Below are 15670 nucleotides of genomic sequence, written 5' to 3'. Positions count from 1 at the left end.
AACACTTTCTACCAAAGGTACTAGAGGAACAAGATGGGCCACTCCGTTGAAATCGCCTATGCTGAAGTGTAGTACGCAAAGGAGCCATTTTAGTAGGCAAAACCCACCGTCCGTTATGCCTCGCAGTGTAATCAGTGTTTTGGGGGAACAGTATGTGTGATGATACCATTAAAATGCAGAATATATCTCATCAATCAATTGACAGATTTTTGTTATTTTTCTTTAAAAATGTTTCTGCAGGTTTCTGCCTGCTAAAATGGCGCCGTGACGTACTCCCGTTTTTAGGGTTGAGTGGTCTATCTTGTTCCTCTAGTATCTTTGCTTTCTACCTGCTCTTCAAGTCATGGTAGTTGTGTTGCCTATTCCATTGAGGTCTTGCCCATGGCAACCCTCGATTCTGTTGGTGAAGTACTGTCAGCATTGGAAGCAAATTTACATTTTCTTCATGGAACTTCATTTAGACAGGACCACAGATATAAATCGTACAATGTACCCAAACTCATTACTATTTTTTGTCACGTTGCTTTTCTATTAATAATTGATTTATTTGCTTTATCAAGGTTAACAGGAATGGTTAATGGAGTTTAATGCAGATAAATGTGAGGTGTTGCGTTTTTGGAAGTCAAAAATTCACAGTGAATTTAAATATATATTTTTTAGATTTAGAGATACAGCGCAGAAATAGGCCCTTCGGCCCACCGGGTCCGCGCAGCCCAGCGATCCCCTCACACTAACACTATCCTACACCCACGAGGGACAATTTTTACATTTGCCCAGCCAATTAACCTACATACCTGTACGTCTTTGGAGTGTGGGAGGAAACCGAAGATCTCGGAGAAAACCCACGCAGGTCACGGGGAGAACGTACAAACTCCATACAGACGGCGCCCGTAGTCAGGATCGAACCTGAGTTGCATTCGCTGTATTCGCTGTATTCGCTGTATTCGCTGTATTCGCTGTAAGGCAGCAACTCTACCGCTGCGCCACCGGTCAGGAATGCCATGACCCTGCAGAGTGTTGTAGAATAGAGGAATCTAGGATTGCAGGCACACAGTTCCCTGAAAGTGGTGTCACAGATGGATAGGATGGTCAAAAAAAGCTTTCGGCACATTGGCCTTCATCAGTCAAGGTATTGAGTATAGAAGTTGGGATATTGTGTTACAGTTGTACAAGACATTGCTGAAGCTTCATCTGGTGTATTGTGTTCATTTTTCATCACCCTGCTGTTCGGACAGATGTCGTTAAGCTGGAAAGAGTGCAGAGATGATTTACGAGGATGTTGCCAGGACCTGAGGGCCTGAGCTATAGGGAGAGGTTGGGCAGGCTAGGACGTTATTCCTTGGAGTGCAGGAGGCTAAGAGGTGATCGTACAGAAGTGTGTAAGATCACGAGGGGAACAATAGACAATAGACAATAGACAATAGACAATAGGTGCAGGAGTAGGCCATTCAGCCCATCGAGCCAGCACCGCCATTCAATGCGATCATGGCTGATCACTCTCAATCAGTACCCCGTTCCTGCCTTCTCCCCATACCCCCTCACTCCGCTACCCTTAAGAGCTCTATCCAGCTCTCTCTTGAAAGCATCCAACGAACTGGCCTCCACTGCCTTCTGAGGCAGAGAATTCCACACCTTCACCACTCTCTGACTGAAAAAGTTCTTCCTCATCTCCGTTCTAAATGGCCTACCCCTTATTCTTAAACTGTGGCCCCTTGTTTCGGACTCCCCCAACATTGGGAACATGTTTCCTGCCTCTAATGTGTCCAATCCCCTAATTATCTTATATGTTTCAATAAGATCCCCCCTCATCCTTCTAAATTCCAGTGTATACAAGCCTAATTTCTCCAGCCTTTCAACATACGACAGTCCCGCCATTCCGGGAATTAACCTAGTGAACCTACGCTGCACGCCCTCAATAGCAAGAATATCCTTCCTCAAATTTGGAGATCAAAACTGCACACAGTACTCCAGGTGCGGTCTCACCAGGGCCCGGTACAACTGTAGAAGGACCTCTTTGCTCCTATACTCAACTCCTCTTGTTACGAAGGCCAACATTCCATTGGCTTTCTTCACTGCCTGCTGTACCTGCATGCTTCCTTTCAGTGACTGATGCACTAGGACACCCAGATCTCGTTGAACATCCCCTCTTCCTAACTTGACACCATTCAGATAATAATCTGCCTTTCTATTCTTACTTCCAAAGTGAATAACCTCACACTTATCTACATTAAACTGCATCTGCCATGTATCCGCCCACTCACACAACCTGTCCAAGTCACCCTGCAGCCTTATTGCATCTTCCACACAATTCACACTACCCCCCAGCTTAGTATCATCTGCAAATTTGCTAATGGTACTTTTAATCCCTTCATCTAAGTCATTAATGTATATCGTAAATAGCTGGGGTCCCAGCACCGAACCTTGCGGTACCCCACTGGTCACTGCCTGCCATTCCGAAAGGGACCCATTTATCCCCACTCTTTGCTTTCTGTCTGTCAACCAATTTTCTATCCATGTCAGTACCCTACCCCCAATACCATGTGCTCTAATTCTGCCCACTAATCTCCTATGTGGGACCTTGTCGAAGGCTTTCTGAAAGTCGAGGTACACCACATCCACCGACTCTCCCCTGTCAATTTTCCTAGTTACATCCTCAAAAAATTCCAGTAGATTTGTCAAGCATGATTTCCCCTTCGTAAATCCATGCTGACTCGGAATGATCCTGTTACTGCTATCCAAATGCTCAGCAATTTCGTCTTTTATAATTGACTCCAGCATCTTCCCCACCACTGATGTCAGACTAACTGGTCTATAATTACCCGTTTTCCCTCTCCCTCCTTTCTTAAAAAGTGGGATAACATTTGCTATCCTCCAATCCACAGGAACTGATCCTGAATCTATAGAACATTGAAAAATAATCTCCAATGCTTCCACTATTTCTAGAGCCACCTCCTTAAGTACCCTGGGATGCAGACCATCAGGCCCTGGGGATTTATCAGCCTTCAGTCCCATCAGTCTACCCAAAACCATTTCCTGCCTAATGTTGATTTCCTTCAGTTCCTCCATCACCCTAGGTTCTCCGGCCCCTAGAACATTTGGGAGATTGTGTGTATCTTCCTCAGTAAAGACAGATCCAAAGTAACGGTTTAACTCGTCTGCCATTTCTTTGTTCCCCATAATAAATTCCCCTGCTTCTGTCTTCAAGGGACCCACATTTGCCTTGACTATTTTTTTCCTCTTCACGTACCTAAAAAAACTTTTGCTATCCTCCTTTATATTATTGCCTAGTTTACCCTCGTACCTCATCTTTTCTCCCCGTATTGCCTTTTTAGTTAACTTTTGTTGCTCTTTAAAAGAGTCCCAATCCTCTGTCTTCCCACTTCTCTTTGCTATGTTATACTTCCTCTCCTTAATTTTTATGCTGTCCCTGACTTCCCTTGTCAGCCACAGGTGTCTCTTACTCCCCTTAGAGTCTTTCCGCCTCTTTGGGATAAATTGATCCTGCAACCTCTGCATTATTCCCAGGAATACCTGCCATTGCTGTTCTACCGTCTTCCCTGCTAGGGCCTCCTTCCAGTCAATTTTGGCCAGCTCCTGCCTCATGCCTCTGTAATCCCCTTTGCTATACTGTAATACTGACACTTCCGATTTTCCCTTCTGCCTTTCCATTTGCAGAGTAAAACTTATCATGTTGTGATCACTGCCTCCTAATGGCTCTTTTACCTCTAGTCCCCTTATCAGATCAGGATCATTACACAACATTAAATCCAGAATTGCCTTCTCCCTGGTAGGCTCCAGTACAAGCTGTTCTAAGAATCCATCTCGAAGGCACTCTACAAACTCTCTTTCCTGGGGTCCATTTCCAACCTGATTTTCCCAGTCTACCTGCATGTTGAAATCTCCCATAACCACCGTAGCATTACATTTGTGACACGCCAATTTTATCTCCTGATTCAACTTGCACCCTATGTCGAGGCTACTGTTTGGGGGCCTATAGATAACTCCCATTAGGGTCTTTTTACCCTTACAATTCCTCATTTCTATCCATACTGATTCAACATCTCCTGATTCTATGTCACCCCTTGCAAGGGAATGAATATCATTCCTTACCAGCACAAATACGGTGATTGCACAGTCTTTTACCTAGAATAGGAGAACCAAGAACCAGAAGACATAGGTATATGGTGAGAGGGAAAAGATTTGATAGGAACCTGAGGGGCAATCGTTTCACACAGAGGGGTGGTGTGTATATGGAACAAGTGGCCAGAGGAGGTAGTTGTGGCAGGTACTATATTAACATTTAGAATACATTTGGACAGGTACATGGATAGGAAAGGTTTAGAGGGATGTGGGCAAACACAGGCAGATGGGACATCTTGGCTGGCATTGGGCAAGTTGGGCTGAAGGGCATGTTTCCGTGCTGTGTGACTCTAGATAAATGATTCTTGCCAGCCAGCCCGCCATATTGTACTTAGTTTAGAGATACAGCGTGGAAACAGGCCCTTTCGGCCCACTGGGTCCGTGCCGACCAGCGATCCTCGCACATTAACACTATTCTACACCCACTAGGGACAATTTGTACATTTACCAAGCCAATTAATCTACATACCTGTATGTCTTTGGAGTGTGGGAGGAAACTGAAGGTCTTGCAGAAAACCTACGCAGGTCACGGGGAGAACGTACAAACTCCGTACAGACAGCACCCGTAGTCGGGATGGAACCCGGGTCTCCGGCGCTGCATTCGCTGTAAGGCAGCAACTCTACCGCTGTGCCACCGTGCCGCCCACACTTGATAAATCTCTGTGTGTTAAACAACGTATGAAATCAAAGCAAGACATTTATATTTTGTTGCACGATAAAGAATAACCAACCTGTTATTCGTTTTTGGGAATGGGAAGATTAGGTCAGTGATGACATTTTCATTGTGATCTTCCAAGGATCTCCATTTTGAGTGCAATCAATGTGCATCGGATGAAATTACAAAGTAGGTCACATTTGACAAATTGCCACATTGGGCATTTGAAACCCAGTGACATCAATATTACAGCCTGAAAATAAACTTATCACTACTTGGATTAAAATTTAAATGTTGTTGTTCGTCCTTCGGGTTGGAAGATGACCATGACTTCACTTTCAGTTGGAGGATTGGTGACTGTGGGTCCGGAAGTGACTGGTGAGGCCAATCCGGGTCCGGAAGGCACACCCACACGTAGGACAAAAGTGGATGGGTGCTGCAGTGGAAGTGGAGGTAGCCCGGGCCTTGCGCGCGGTGCGTTTCCTCTGGGCCTCTGCAGTGCGTCTGTTCTCTGCTGCATGGGCTCCTGTGGTGAGCTTGCTATGCCAGGTTGGACGGTCCAGAGCATTTATAATGTCCAGTGACATGTAGCACAACTCTGCTAATTCCAGCATGCAAGGGACTTTGATGCCAGACCATCAGATGTTCTAGATTATTGTTATTATTCCTATTAATGCTCCAGCATACTTTTAATTCACTTTTATAAGATGTTACACAGTGTTATAAATGTTAGTCGTGCCAGCAAGTTTAAAGGGAGTACAGGAAACAGCAGCTGGGGAGCCAGATGCTGAATTATTGGGAGTTCAGAAGTCGGATAGCAGATTCTCCGAGTTTTACTGTAATTATATGTTAACAGTGTAGAACAGTTTTTTTCCCCCTGTAATTTAGCATTAGAGAATGAGTTTGCCTTGGCTTTATCTCTCTTATACGCTTATGTTTTATACTGCAAGGTTACTGTCAGTAATCTCTGAGATTAGAATAAACCGTACAAATCCATGGTAGTGTGTGGTATATCAAGTCCAGTGGTAGTGTGTGGTACCACAAGTCCAGTGGTAGTGTGTGGTATATCTCAGAACCTTGAAATCCAGCTTTGCTATCCATTTGCAAGCATGGACTATCAGGTACTGCATCTTGTTGAAGTGTGGAGCATGGCACTGCAGATGCTGGTTTACACCGAAGATAGACACAAAATGCTGGAGTAACTCAGCGGGACAGGCCGCATCTCTGGAGAGAAGGAATGGTGTGACGTTTCGGGTCGAAACCACTTCTTCAGACTGAAGGGTCTCGACCCGAAACGTCTTCCCATTCCTCTCCTGAGATGCTGCCTGTCCTGCTGAGTTACTCCAGCATTTTGTGTCTATCTACTGCATCTTGTGATCTGAGCTGCTTGTCATCAGCAGGCCGTCAAACGCAGTAGTGTGAAGAGAGAATTGCATTTCTGTGGTTTTGTTTTCTCTGACTGATCCACATTAGACATCTTCCAACAGTGCAGTACTAGACTGCAGTGTCAAAAGAAGGTGGGTTCCATTCCCTGACGTGCCCACAATTCTCTGATTCAGAAGACAAGACACAAAAAGCTGGAGTAACTCAGCGGGTCAGGCAGCATCTCTGGAGAAATGGAAACAAATCAGGGGAAAGGGAAACGAGAGATATAGACGGCACATAGAACAAATGAATGAAAGGTAAAGCAAAAAGCAATGATGATCGAGGAAAGGTGGAGCCCTGTTCAAAGGCAAGGGTTGCAGCTGATCTTTGCAACATTTGTCTGATTTTACTTTTGCTTGTTTTTGTTTTGTAGGTCTTAATCCGACTCTATTCCTTACACATCCTCTGTGTAACAACTAGTGCACCTTCTGCTCTGAATCACTTAATTGCAGTCCTGTTGCTTAAAACTCTGCAATTGAGCATGGTTCTGCAGCAGCAGGCACTGAATACCAGATCAGAGAAAGTAGCAGTAAATTCTGTTCCTGCTCTGACCGTAATTAGAAGCCATATGGCATCGTTAAAATCCAGACTATTCCCTTCACAGTTATAGACGTTCACAATTCGTGTCTCTCGTTTGAAGGGAAGCCATTTCTCTCGAATTAAAAGCTATGCTTCGCAGGTTGAAACAAAAAATGCCTTCAACTTTCTGTGTTTTGCCTTTCTGGACATTCTCTCTGTTCTACGGCAGTGACTGTACCTTGGCTTGCCGAGAGGAGGGAGAGGGTGGCGGCGAGGTTTGTTTCTTAACGATTGGAAGCCTGTGATCTGTGGATCTGTCTGGGCCGCGGGCTGTTAGTTATATACTGTAACCGTGTGGCTGTGAACACAGGAGGTATGATTAGCAAGTTTACAGACGAAATAAAAAAATGGTGTTCTTGACATAAAGTAGGGTTGGCTTCAGATGCAGAACAATACTAATGAGTTGTTAAGAAGTCACAGAGAAACGCATGAAAAATATGAGGTGATGATTTTCGCAGGGTCAAAGTCTAGGGTTTCCACCATGTTTGATAGTACTCAAGGAACAGAGGTGGGGGGGGGGGGGATTTTGATAGGGGGGGAAATTTTGGATGAGGGAATTGAAAGGTTTGTGGCCAAGTTTGCAGCATGATATGAAGATAGGTGGAGGGCAGGTAGTGAAGGGAAGGCAGGGGCTCCACAGAAAGCAGGGACTCTACAGAAGGCAGGGACTCTACAGAAGGCAGGGACTCTACAGAAGGCAGGGACTCTACAGAAGGCAGGGACTCTACAGAAGGCAGGGACTCTACAGAAGGATTTGGACAGGTTGGGAGAGTGGCCTGAGAAATACGGATGTAATGCAGCATAGCAAAGTGTGGAGTCATGCATTTTGGTAGTAGGAATAAAGGCGTAGACTATTTTCTAAATGAGGAGAGAATTCAGAAATCACCTTAAGGAGGTGGCATCATTTAAGATCCCCACAAGCAAGGCCGTCTTCTTGCAGCAGATGTTGGGCTGGAGGAACAGACACCTGATGCTGTACACCACCAGAAGCGACTTTCCTACAACTATCAGCTTCTTAGTTTGGTTTAGTTTAGAGACACAGTGCAGAAACAGGGCCTTCGGCCCACCGAGTCCACGGCGACCAGCGATCCCCGCACACTAACACCATCCTACACACACTAACGACAATTTAAGAATCTGAGTTTAGAAGAATGAGGGGGGACCTCATTGAAACATGCAGAATCGTGAGAGGCTTGGATAGAGTGGATGTGGTGAAGATGTTTCCACTAGCGGGAGAGCCTAGGACTAGAGGTCATACCGTCAGAATGAAAGGGCGTTCTTTTAGGAAGGAGATGAGAGATTTATTTAGTCAGAGGATGGTGAATCTGTGGAATTCTTTACTACAGAAGGCTGTGGAAGCCAAGTCAGTGGATGTTTTTAAGGCAGAGATAGATAGATTCTTGATTAGTACAGAGGTGTCAGAGGCTATGTGGAGAAGGCGGGAGAATGGGGTTAGGAAGGAGAGATAGATCAGCCATAATTGAATGTCGGAGTAGGCTTGATGGGCCGAATGGCCTAATTCTACTCCTATCATTTATGGCATAACAATTTACAATTTACAAACCTGTACGCCTTTGGAGAAGAGGAGGGGAGGGGGAATGGAGGGAGGAGTGGGGTAAAGTGGGGTGGAGGGGAGGGGGGGGGGGAGAGGGGAGGGAGAGGGGGTTGGGGGGGAAGAGGAGGAGGGGGAGGGGGGAGAGAGGGAAGGGGGGGGGGGGGGAGGAGAGGGTGCTGCACCAATGCAGGAGAGGTTTGTGCCCAATGGGTCCACTTGATCTTGTTTGTTATATATCTCCCTAAATCACCGTCTATATTTCTCATTTCTCTTTCCCCTGATTCTCAGTCTGAAGAAGGGTCTCGACCCGAAACGTCACCTAGTCCTGTTCTCCAGAAATGCTGTCTGACCCGCTGAGTTACTCCAGCATTTTGTGTCCATCTTTGGTTTAAACCAGCAGCTGCAGTTCCTTCCTACACATAGTACAAAGCGTCTTTGAGTGTTAGAAAAGCACTATATAAATGTAATGTATTATTATTATTATTATTAGTGTAGCCTTGGGCTGTGTTTGGCTTTGACACTGCAATAGATGTGACTGAACTGAAGGCAGTTGAAAACTGTGGGATCTCATCTGCAGTTCTTGTTGCGTTTTCACTGGCCAAAAGATAATTGCTTGGATTTGCAAGTGAATTTGAGTGAGAAATGAACAATGGAGGACAAATAACCTGCCACTCCTCACCAACGGCAACGATTTGTACGTTTATTTATACTGTCTTTTAATGTACTAAAGTGTTCTGTGGCATTTCACAAGCATGCTGTCAGCCAAGAGGTGCATTAAGCCATGTCAGGTGGCCAAAAAGAGTGTCTTGGAGAAGGAGAGATGAATTGAAAAGACGGGCGGGGAATTTCCAGAGCTTGGGACTCTGCGAGTAATGGGAATAATTAAAAGTTGGTAATGCGTACGAAGCCAGAACTGGATCCGGTTACAAGTACAGAGTGAAGCCAAGGACACCATTATAGTCCATGATTATAATCACACTTCACATTAAAAGACTAACAAACTCGGGTCTGAAATTTTCCATCTGAGATTTTAAAGATTTTTTTAGATTTTTAGATTTAGAGATACAGCGCGGAAACAGGCCCTTCGGCCCACCGAGTCCGTGCCGCCCAGCGATCATCGCACATTAACACTACCCTACACACACTAGGGACAATTTTCACATTTACCCAGTCAATTAACCTACATACCTGTACGTCTTTGGAGATGAAAGAATTGATGATTTCTACCCTGAGACACCTTACCAATAACCACACATCGAGTCACCCAGGACAAAGGAAACATGGTGGCACAGCGGTAGAGTTGGTGCCTGACAGCGCCAGAGGCCCAGGTTCGAACCTGACTATGGTTGCTTGTCCGTATGGAGTTTGTACGTTTTCCCCGTGACCTGCATGGGTTTGTTCCGAGATCTTCAGTTTCCTCCCACACTCCAAAGACGTACAGGTTTGTAGGTTAATTGGCTTGGTATAAATGTAAATTGTCCCTGCCTAGTGTGGGTAAGATAGTGCTTGTTTGCGGGGATCGCTGGTCGGTGCGGACTTGGGCCGAAGCGCCTGTTTCCGTGTTGTAGGTCTAAAACTAAATTAAACTAAACTTCTTTGGTATAAGAGGAGATATGGTTTCACAGTATGTTATGCATGTGAATTTTATTTTATTTTATAAAGAAAAAGGGGTGAAACAATGCCCAAAATACAACGCATACTGAATGATTTGCAGCAATGCTATGATACAAAACAGGCCATTGTCTCAATTAGATGAGACCATCTTTATCATGACATAACGATGGTGTGCAATGGAAGGTATCACAAAAATGCTGGAGTAACTCGGTAGGTCAGTCAGCATCTCTGGAGAGAAGGAATGTGTAACGTTTCGGGTCGAGACCCTTCTTCAGACTGATGTCGGGGGGGGAGGGGGGGGGCGGGACAAAGAAAGGATATAGGTGTGCAATGGAAGGTGTGCAATATCCGTGGGAGGTCATATCATATCATATATATACAGCCGGAAACAGGCCTTTTCGGCCCTCCAAGTCCGTGCCGCCCAGCGATCCCCGTACATTAACACTATCCTACACCCACTAGGGACAATTTTTACATTTACCCAGCCAATTAACCTACATACCTGTACGTCTTTGGAGTGTGGGAGGAAACCGAAGATCTCGGAGAAAACCCACGCAGGTCACGGGGAGAACGTACAAACTCCTTACAGTGCAGCACCCGTAGTCATGATCGAACCTGAGTCTCCGGCGCTGCATTCGCTGTAAAGCAGCAACTCTACCGTGCCGAAGGGATTGGCAATCTCAGAAGGCACCTGTTGATCGAGGAATGATTACGGGTATCAGGGGTTATGGGGACAAGGCAGGAGAATGGGGTTGAGAGGGAAAGATAGATGAGCCATGATTGAACGGCAGAGTAGACTTGATGGGCCGAATGGCCTAATTCTGCTCAAATCACTTACGAATATGAAGAATGCTGATGGAAAGTAAGATTCTATGGTTATGAGATCCCAAAAATGAATGTGAAAGCATGGTTTCCCGTGATGGGTGTCCATCACACAGCGGTAAGGAGACAGCGGTAAGGAGACAGAAGCACCGTTGCGCATCGACAGCGTTGTTACCTCACAGCGTCAGAGGCCCGGGTTCCATCCTGACCACAGGTGCCATCTGTGCGGAGTTTATACGTTCTTCCCATGGGTTTTCTCAGAGATCTTCAGTTTCCTCCCACAATCCAAAGACGTCCAGGTTTGTAGGTTAATTGGCTTGGTATAAATGTAAATTGTCCCTGGTGTGTGTAGGATTGTGTTGATATGCAGGGATCGCTGGTCGGCGCGGACCTGGTGGGCCGAAGGGCCTGTTTCCGTGCTATATCTCTAAACTAAAACTAAACTAAGAAGCAATCTATCTACTAAAACTCTCGTTTGTTTGATTGTTTGTTCCTGAACTACAGCCAAAACGGTACACGATAGCGCGACAATTTCAGGCCCACTTTACTCACCGTCGTCCCTTTGGTGCCAATGGAAGAAGTTTCATTGAAATCGGTGTTATATTTTTAAAGTTATTCACATTTTAAAGTTTAAATCTATCTCCTAGGGAGGGAGGGGGGAGGGAGGGAGGGAGGGAGGGAGGGAGGAGGAGGGGGGAGGGGAGGAGGGGGGGGAGGGGAGGAGGGGGAAGAGGGGGGAGGGGTGAGGAGAGGAGAGGGTGCTGCACCAATGCAGGAGAGGTTTGGGCCCAACGGGTCCACTTGGTCTAGTTTTCTATTAATTGTTCAGTGTGCAGGTGTTGCAATAAAATAGAAAAAGACCATGGCAGGTAGAAAAATTGGGAGACTTGATTCGTGATCAGTTTGTTACAATGGCAGGTTAGTATTCATGGAAGCTGCAATATTAAAGGTTAATGGCAATCTGAAATTTATAGCTCTCCTGTGACTCAGTGTGACGCTTCTGAATAGTAATGACAGAACCATTATTGATATGTACCCACATAAGACAAGCTGAGGCTCTTCCTCATCATCAATAAATTACCTGCCCACGCCATCATCTCTGTTTACGAAATATCCTCCCAATATCTTATACTCTTTTGCCTGTGAGCCTGAAATATTAATGCAATCTGTATTAAAGCAGATCCGAAGCTCGAAGCAGCAGCAATTTCGTTTGGTCTGCCGTATATTTAGTAAAGTTCCATCTTTGGAAAGCTTTGAAGAGGAATTAATGTTTAAAAAAATAATCATAATTAGTTATGCGGCAAATTCATTATTCCCAGTATATGTTTCAACAAATAAGGAAGTAATAGAATCGTTATTATATAGAGTCTGAAGAAGGGTCTCGACCCGAAAAGTTACCCATTCTTTCTCTCCAGAGATGCTGCCTGTCCCGCTGAGTTACTCCAGCATTTTGGGTCTCCCTTCGATTTAAACCAACATCTGCAGTTCTTTCCTACACCGTATAGAATCCTCTCTTCTCGGCACTCTCTCATGCATTGGATCTCATTTTGTCCCTTGTTCTGAACCCTATTACCATCAATTCTTCCAATGCAGAGGAAGACTCGGTACTTCTCAGTCTTATAGAACTAAAACAACAGAGGATTGACACCGCAGGCTGAAATGAATTGTTCCGCTGATTTCAGTGGCCTGGGGCAAACATTCATCATCAGAGCTTTGAATATTTCACATGCATTCTGCTAAATTTCATACAGATTTGCAGTAGATAAAAATGGCCTTTTGATACAAATGTTTCTTGCCATTGTTTTTTTTCCCAGTATATGAGCTTCCTTAAACCTAATGTCACCCTGGTCTCCATCATGGTCTGGTTTGGTTCAGCCACCAAGCACGACATCCGGAGGCTGCAACGGATCGTTCGCACAGCTGAGAAGGTTGTTGGCTGCAACCTTCCCCACATTGACGAACTGTACACTGCAAGAGCCAGGAAGCGAGCGGGCAAGATCATCTCTGACCCCTCTCACCCTGGCCACAAACTCTTCGAAGCACTTCCCTCTGGAAGGCGACTCCGGACTGTCAAAGCAGCCACAGCCGGACATAAAAACAGCTTTTTTCCACGAGTGACAGTTCTACTCAATAACCAAAGTCTGTAGTCTCTTTTTTGCTCTGGTTTATTTTCACCCACATGTTTAGACCGTAATGTTATTTCCTTATTGTTTTGATGTGTTAATGCTTTATTCTTAATTGTTAACTGTATGTTTGTGTTGTCATTTGTGAGCAGAGCACCAAGGCACATTCCTTGTATATGCACATACTTGGCCAATAAATTATTCATTCATTCATTCATTCATTCATTCATTCATTCATTCATTTATTCATCGAACCCCATCATTTATCCTCATATATTTATCCCGCTGTTAAATGCATCAAATCTATTCACCTTGGCCACTCCAGAGTGTGTTCTATATTGTAATCATTCCCCAGATAAAGGATTATTTTGTTAAGTAATTTTGTTTAATGCAAGCATCTTATGGAATTAGCTGAGAATAATTCCAAAATTTGGTCATAGACAATAGACAATAGGTGCAGGAGGAGGCCATTCAGCCCTTCGAGCCAGCACCGCCATTCAATGTGATCATGGCTGATCACTCTCAATCAGTACCCCATTCCTGCTTTCTCCCCATACCCCCTGACTCCGCTATCCTTAAGAGCTCTATCCAGCTCTCTCTTGAATGCATTCAGAGAAATGGCCTCCACTGCCCTCTGAGGCAGAGAATTCCACAGATTCACAACTCTCTGACTGAAAAAGTTTTTCCTCATCTCTGTTCTAAATGGCCTGCGCCTTATTCTTAAACTGTGGCCCCTGGTTCTGGACTCCCCCAACATTGGGAACATATGAGGCGGCTAATAAAAACTAGGCAAAGTGTCGCGGAACCACCTAATGGGAGCAGCTCATGCTGTGAGAGTGGTTGTGTTGAGGAGAAGTGTTGTGTGGAGGGTCTTTTGACTCAAAAGACTTCAGCAAGGAGGCTGAGCCAAGGCTGAGCCAAGGCTGAGCCAAGGCTGAGCCAAGGCTGAGCAGAGGGAGGGAGGCAGGCGGTAAAGGCACAGCCTGCTGTTTCTTGGGTGTGATTGCTGTGGTTTTTTCTTTATTCTTGCCGTAATGATGGAAGGTAGAACTTTGCAATATTCCCCCTGCAGGAGGTAGGAAGTCAGGGATCCTGCTGGTATCATAAGGTCATAAGTGATAGGAGAAGAATTAGGCCATTCGACCCATCAAGTCCACTCCGCCGTTCAATCATGGCTGATCTATCTCTCCCTCCTAACCCCATTCTCCTCCCTTCTCCCCATAGCCTCTGACGCCTGTACTAATCAAATGGTATGCCTGATGGTATGTTCGGTATGACTACACCGGTGGGAATTGTGCTCAGGTGCAATTCCTTAAAGTGCACAGTTGGGAATTGGAGCAGCAGTTGGATGAGCCCATGGCCATCCTAGGAGACTGAAAGCTTCACAGATAAGAGTTGTGGCAAGGTGGTCACGCCTAAGGTCCAGGAATAGAGTAGATGGGTGACCACAAAGAAAGGGAGTAGGTAGTGTGTGCAGGTGAGCCCTGTGTGGGGGTGCCAACTATCTCACTCCCAAATACGGGACAAGGTGACGTCACCGCCCCGTGCCCCGCACCATCTCACCCAGCCAGTGGCCACCTGCTCTCGCTCCACCAATGGCGGCCGCCCGGGCCGGGAGGCGGGTTGCCAGGCAACCTCCGTCAGGCGTACACACTCGGCCCCGCTCCCCGAAAACACACTCCGTTAGCCTACACTGTCCTGGCCTACAGCGGCCCCCGGGCCTAATACGGGACAAGGGCGGTCCCGTACGGGACAAACCAATTTAGCCCATGACACGGGATGTCCCGGCTAATACGGGACAGTTGGCAACCCTAGGCCTGTGGCCATTCCACTTCAAAACAAGTATGCCTTTCTGGTATTGACCCATCAGGAGTGAGCAGCAGTAGTAGTAGGTATGTGGCACTGAGCCTGACTCTGATGCACAGCGGGCAAGGGTTATGTCAGGCAGAACCATAATGGTAGGAGACACACCAACAGGAGACACCATGGCAGCAATCAAAATTACAGAATGATGTCTTGCCTCCCTGGATACCTCACGCAGTGAGAATAAATATCTGGTGGCTGCATGATATTCTTAAGGGGGGGAGGGTGAGCAACCAAAAATCATTGTGCTTGTTGGCACTAACGACATAGATACGAAAAAGGAGGAGGTCCTGCAAAATGAATATATGGATTCAGGAGTAAGGAATTGGGTATAAAAACTAACCCCAAACTGTATGTAGGAATTATTAAAGATGAATGCTCAAAAGGTTCCCAAGTAAGGACGGCACGGTGGCGCAGCGGTAGAGTTGCTGCCTTACAGCGCCAGAGACCCGGGTTCGATCCTGACTACGGGCGCTGTCTGTACGTAGTTTGTACCTGCGTGGGTTTTCCCCAGGGATCTCCGGTTTCCTCCCACACTCCAAAGACTTACAGGTTTGTCGGCTAATCGGCTTGGCATAATTGTAAATTGTCCCTCATGTGCGTAGGATAGTATTAGTGTGCGGGGATCTCTGGTCGGCACGAACTCGGTGGGCCGAAGGGGGGCCTGTTTCCGCACTGTACCTCTAAACTAAATTAGTTCTGGCAGCCACACTTTGAGGATGTCAATGTTCTGAAGACCCCATGTAGATGCTTGGCAAAATGATTGATATTAAGGATGAAAGACTTCAGTCATGTGGAGAAAGAAAAACGTGGGATGCTTGGTCTTGGAACACAGCAGGTGGAATGCCAAAAGAAAGATTCAGTAAAATACTTTTACAATGAGGAGTTCCAACC

The 15670-nt window shown here is 45.9% G+C and overlaps 1 protein-coding gene across 5 annotated transcripts in view; it reads right to left on the bottom strand.

Annotated features, from left to right (window-relative positions):
- blacat1 (BLACAT1 overlapping LEMD1 locus) overlaps positions 1-15670 on the bottom strand; it is a 94515-nt gene that overhangs the window by 18525 nt on the left and 60320 nt on the right. For 2 of the 5 annotated variants that reach the window (XM_078420908.1, XM_078420907.1), the window contains exon 2: positions 4610-4800. The exons of the other annotated variants lie outside the window; for them this stretch is intronic. The gene's annotated coding sequence lies outside the window, so the exon portion shown is untranslated. The remainder of the gene's footprint in view (positions 1-4609; positions 4801-15670) is intronic. 5 annotated transcript variants of the gene reach the window in all.

The sequence above is a fragment of the Rhinoraja longicauda genome, chromosome 24 (genome assembly GCF_053455715.1).
Source record: "Rhinoraja longicauda isolate Sanriku21f chromosome 24, sRhiLon1.1, whole genome shotgun sequence".
In the NCBI taxonomy this organism is placed as follows: domain Eukaryota; kingdom Metazoa; phylum Chordata; class Chondrichthyes; order Rajiformes; family Arhynchobatidae; genus Rhinoraja; species Rhinoraja longicauda.
Note: the sequence above shows the minus strand (reverse complement) of the source record. Positions and strands in the feature narration are given on the sequence as shown.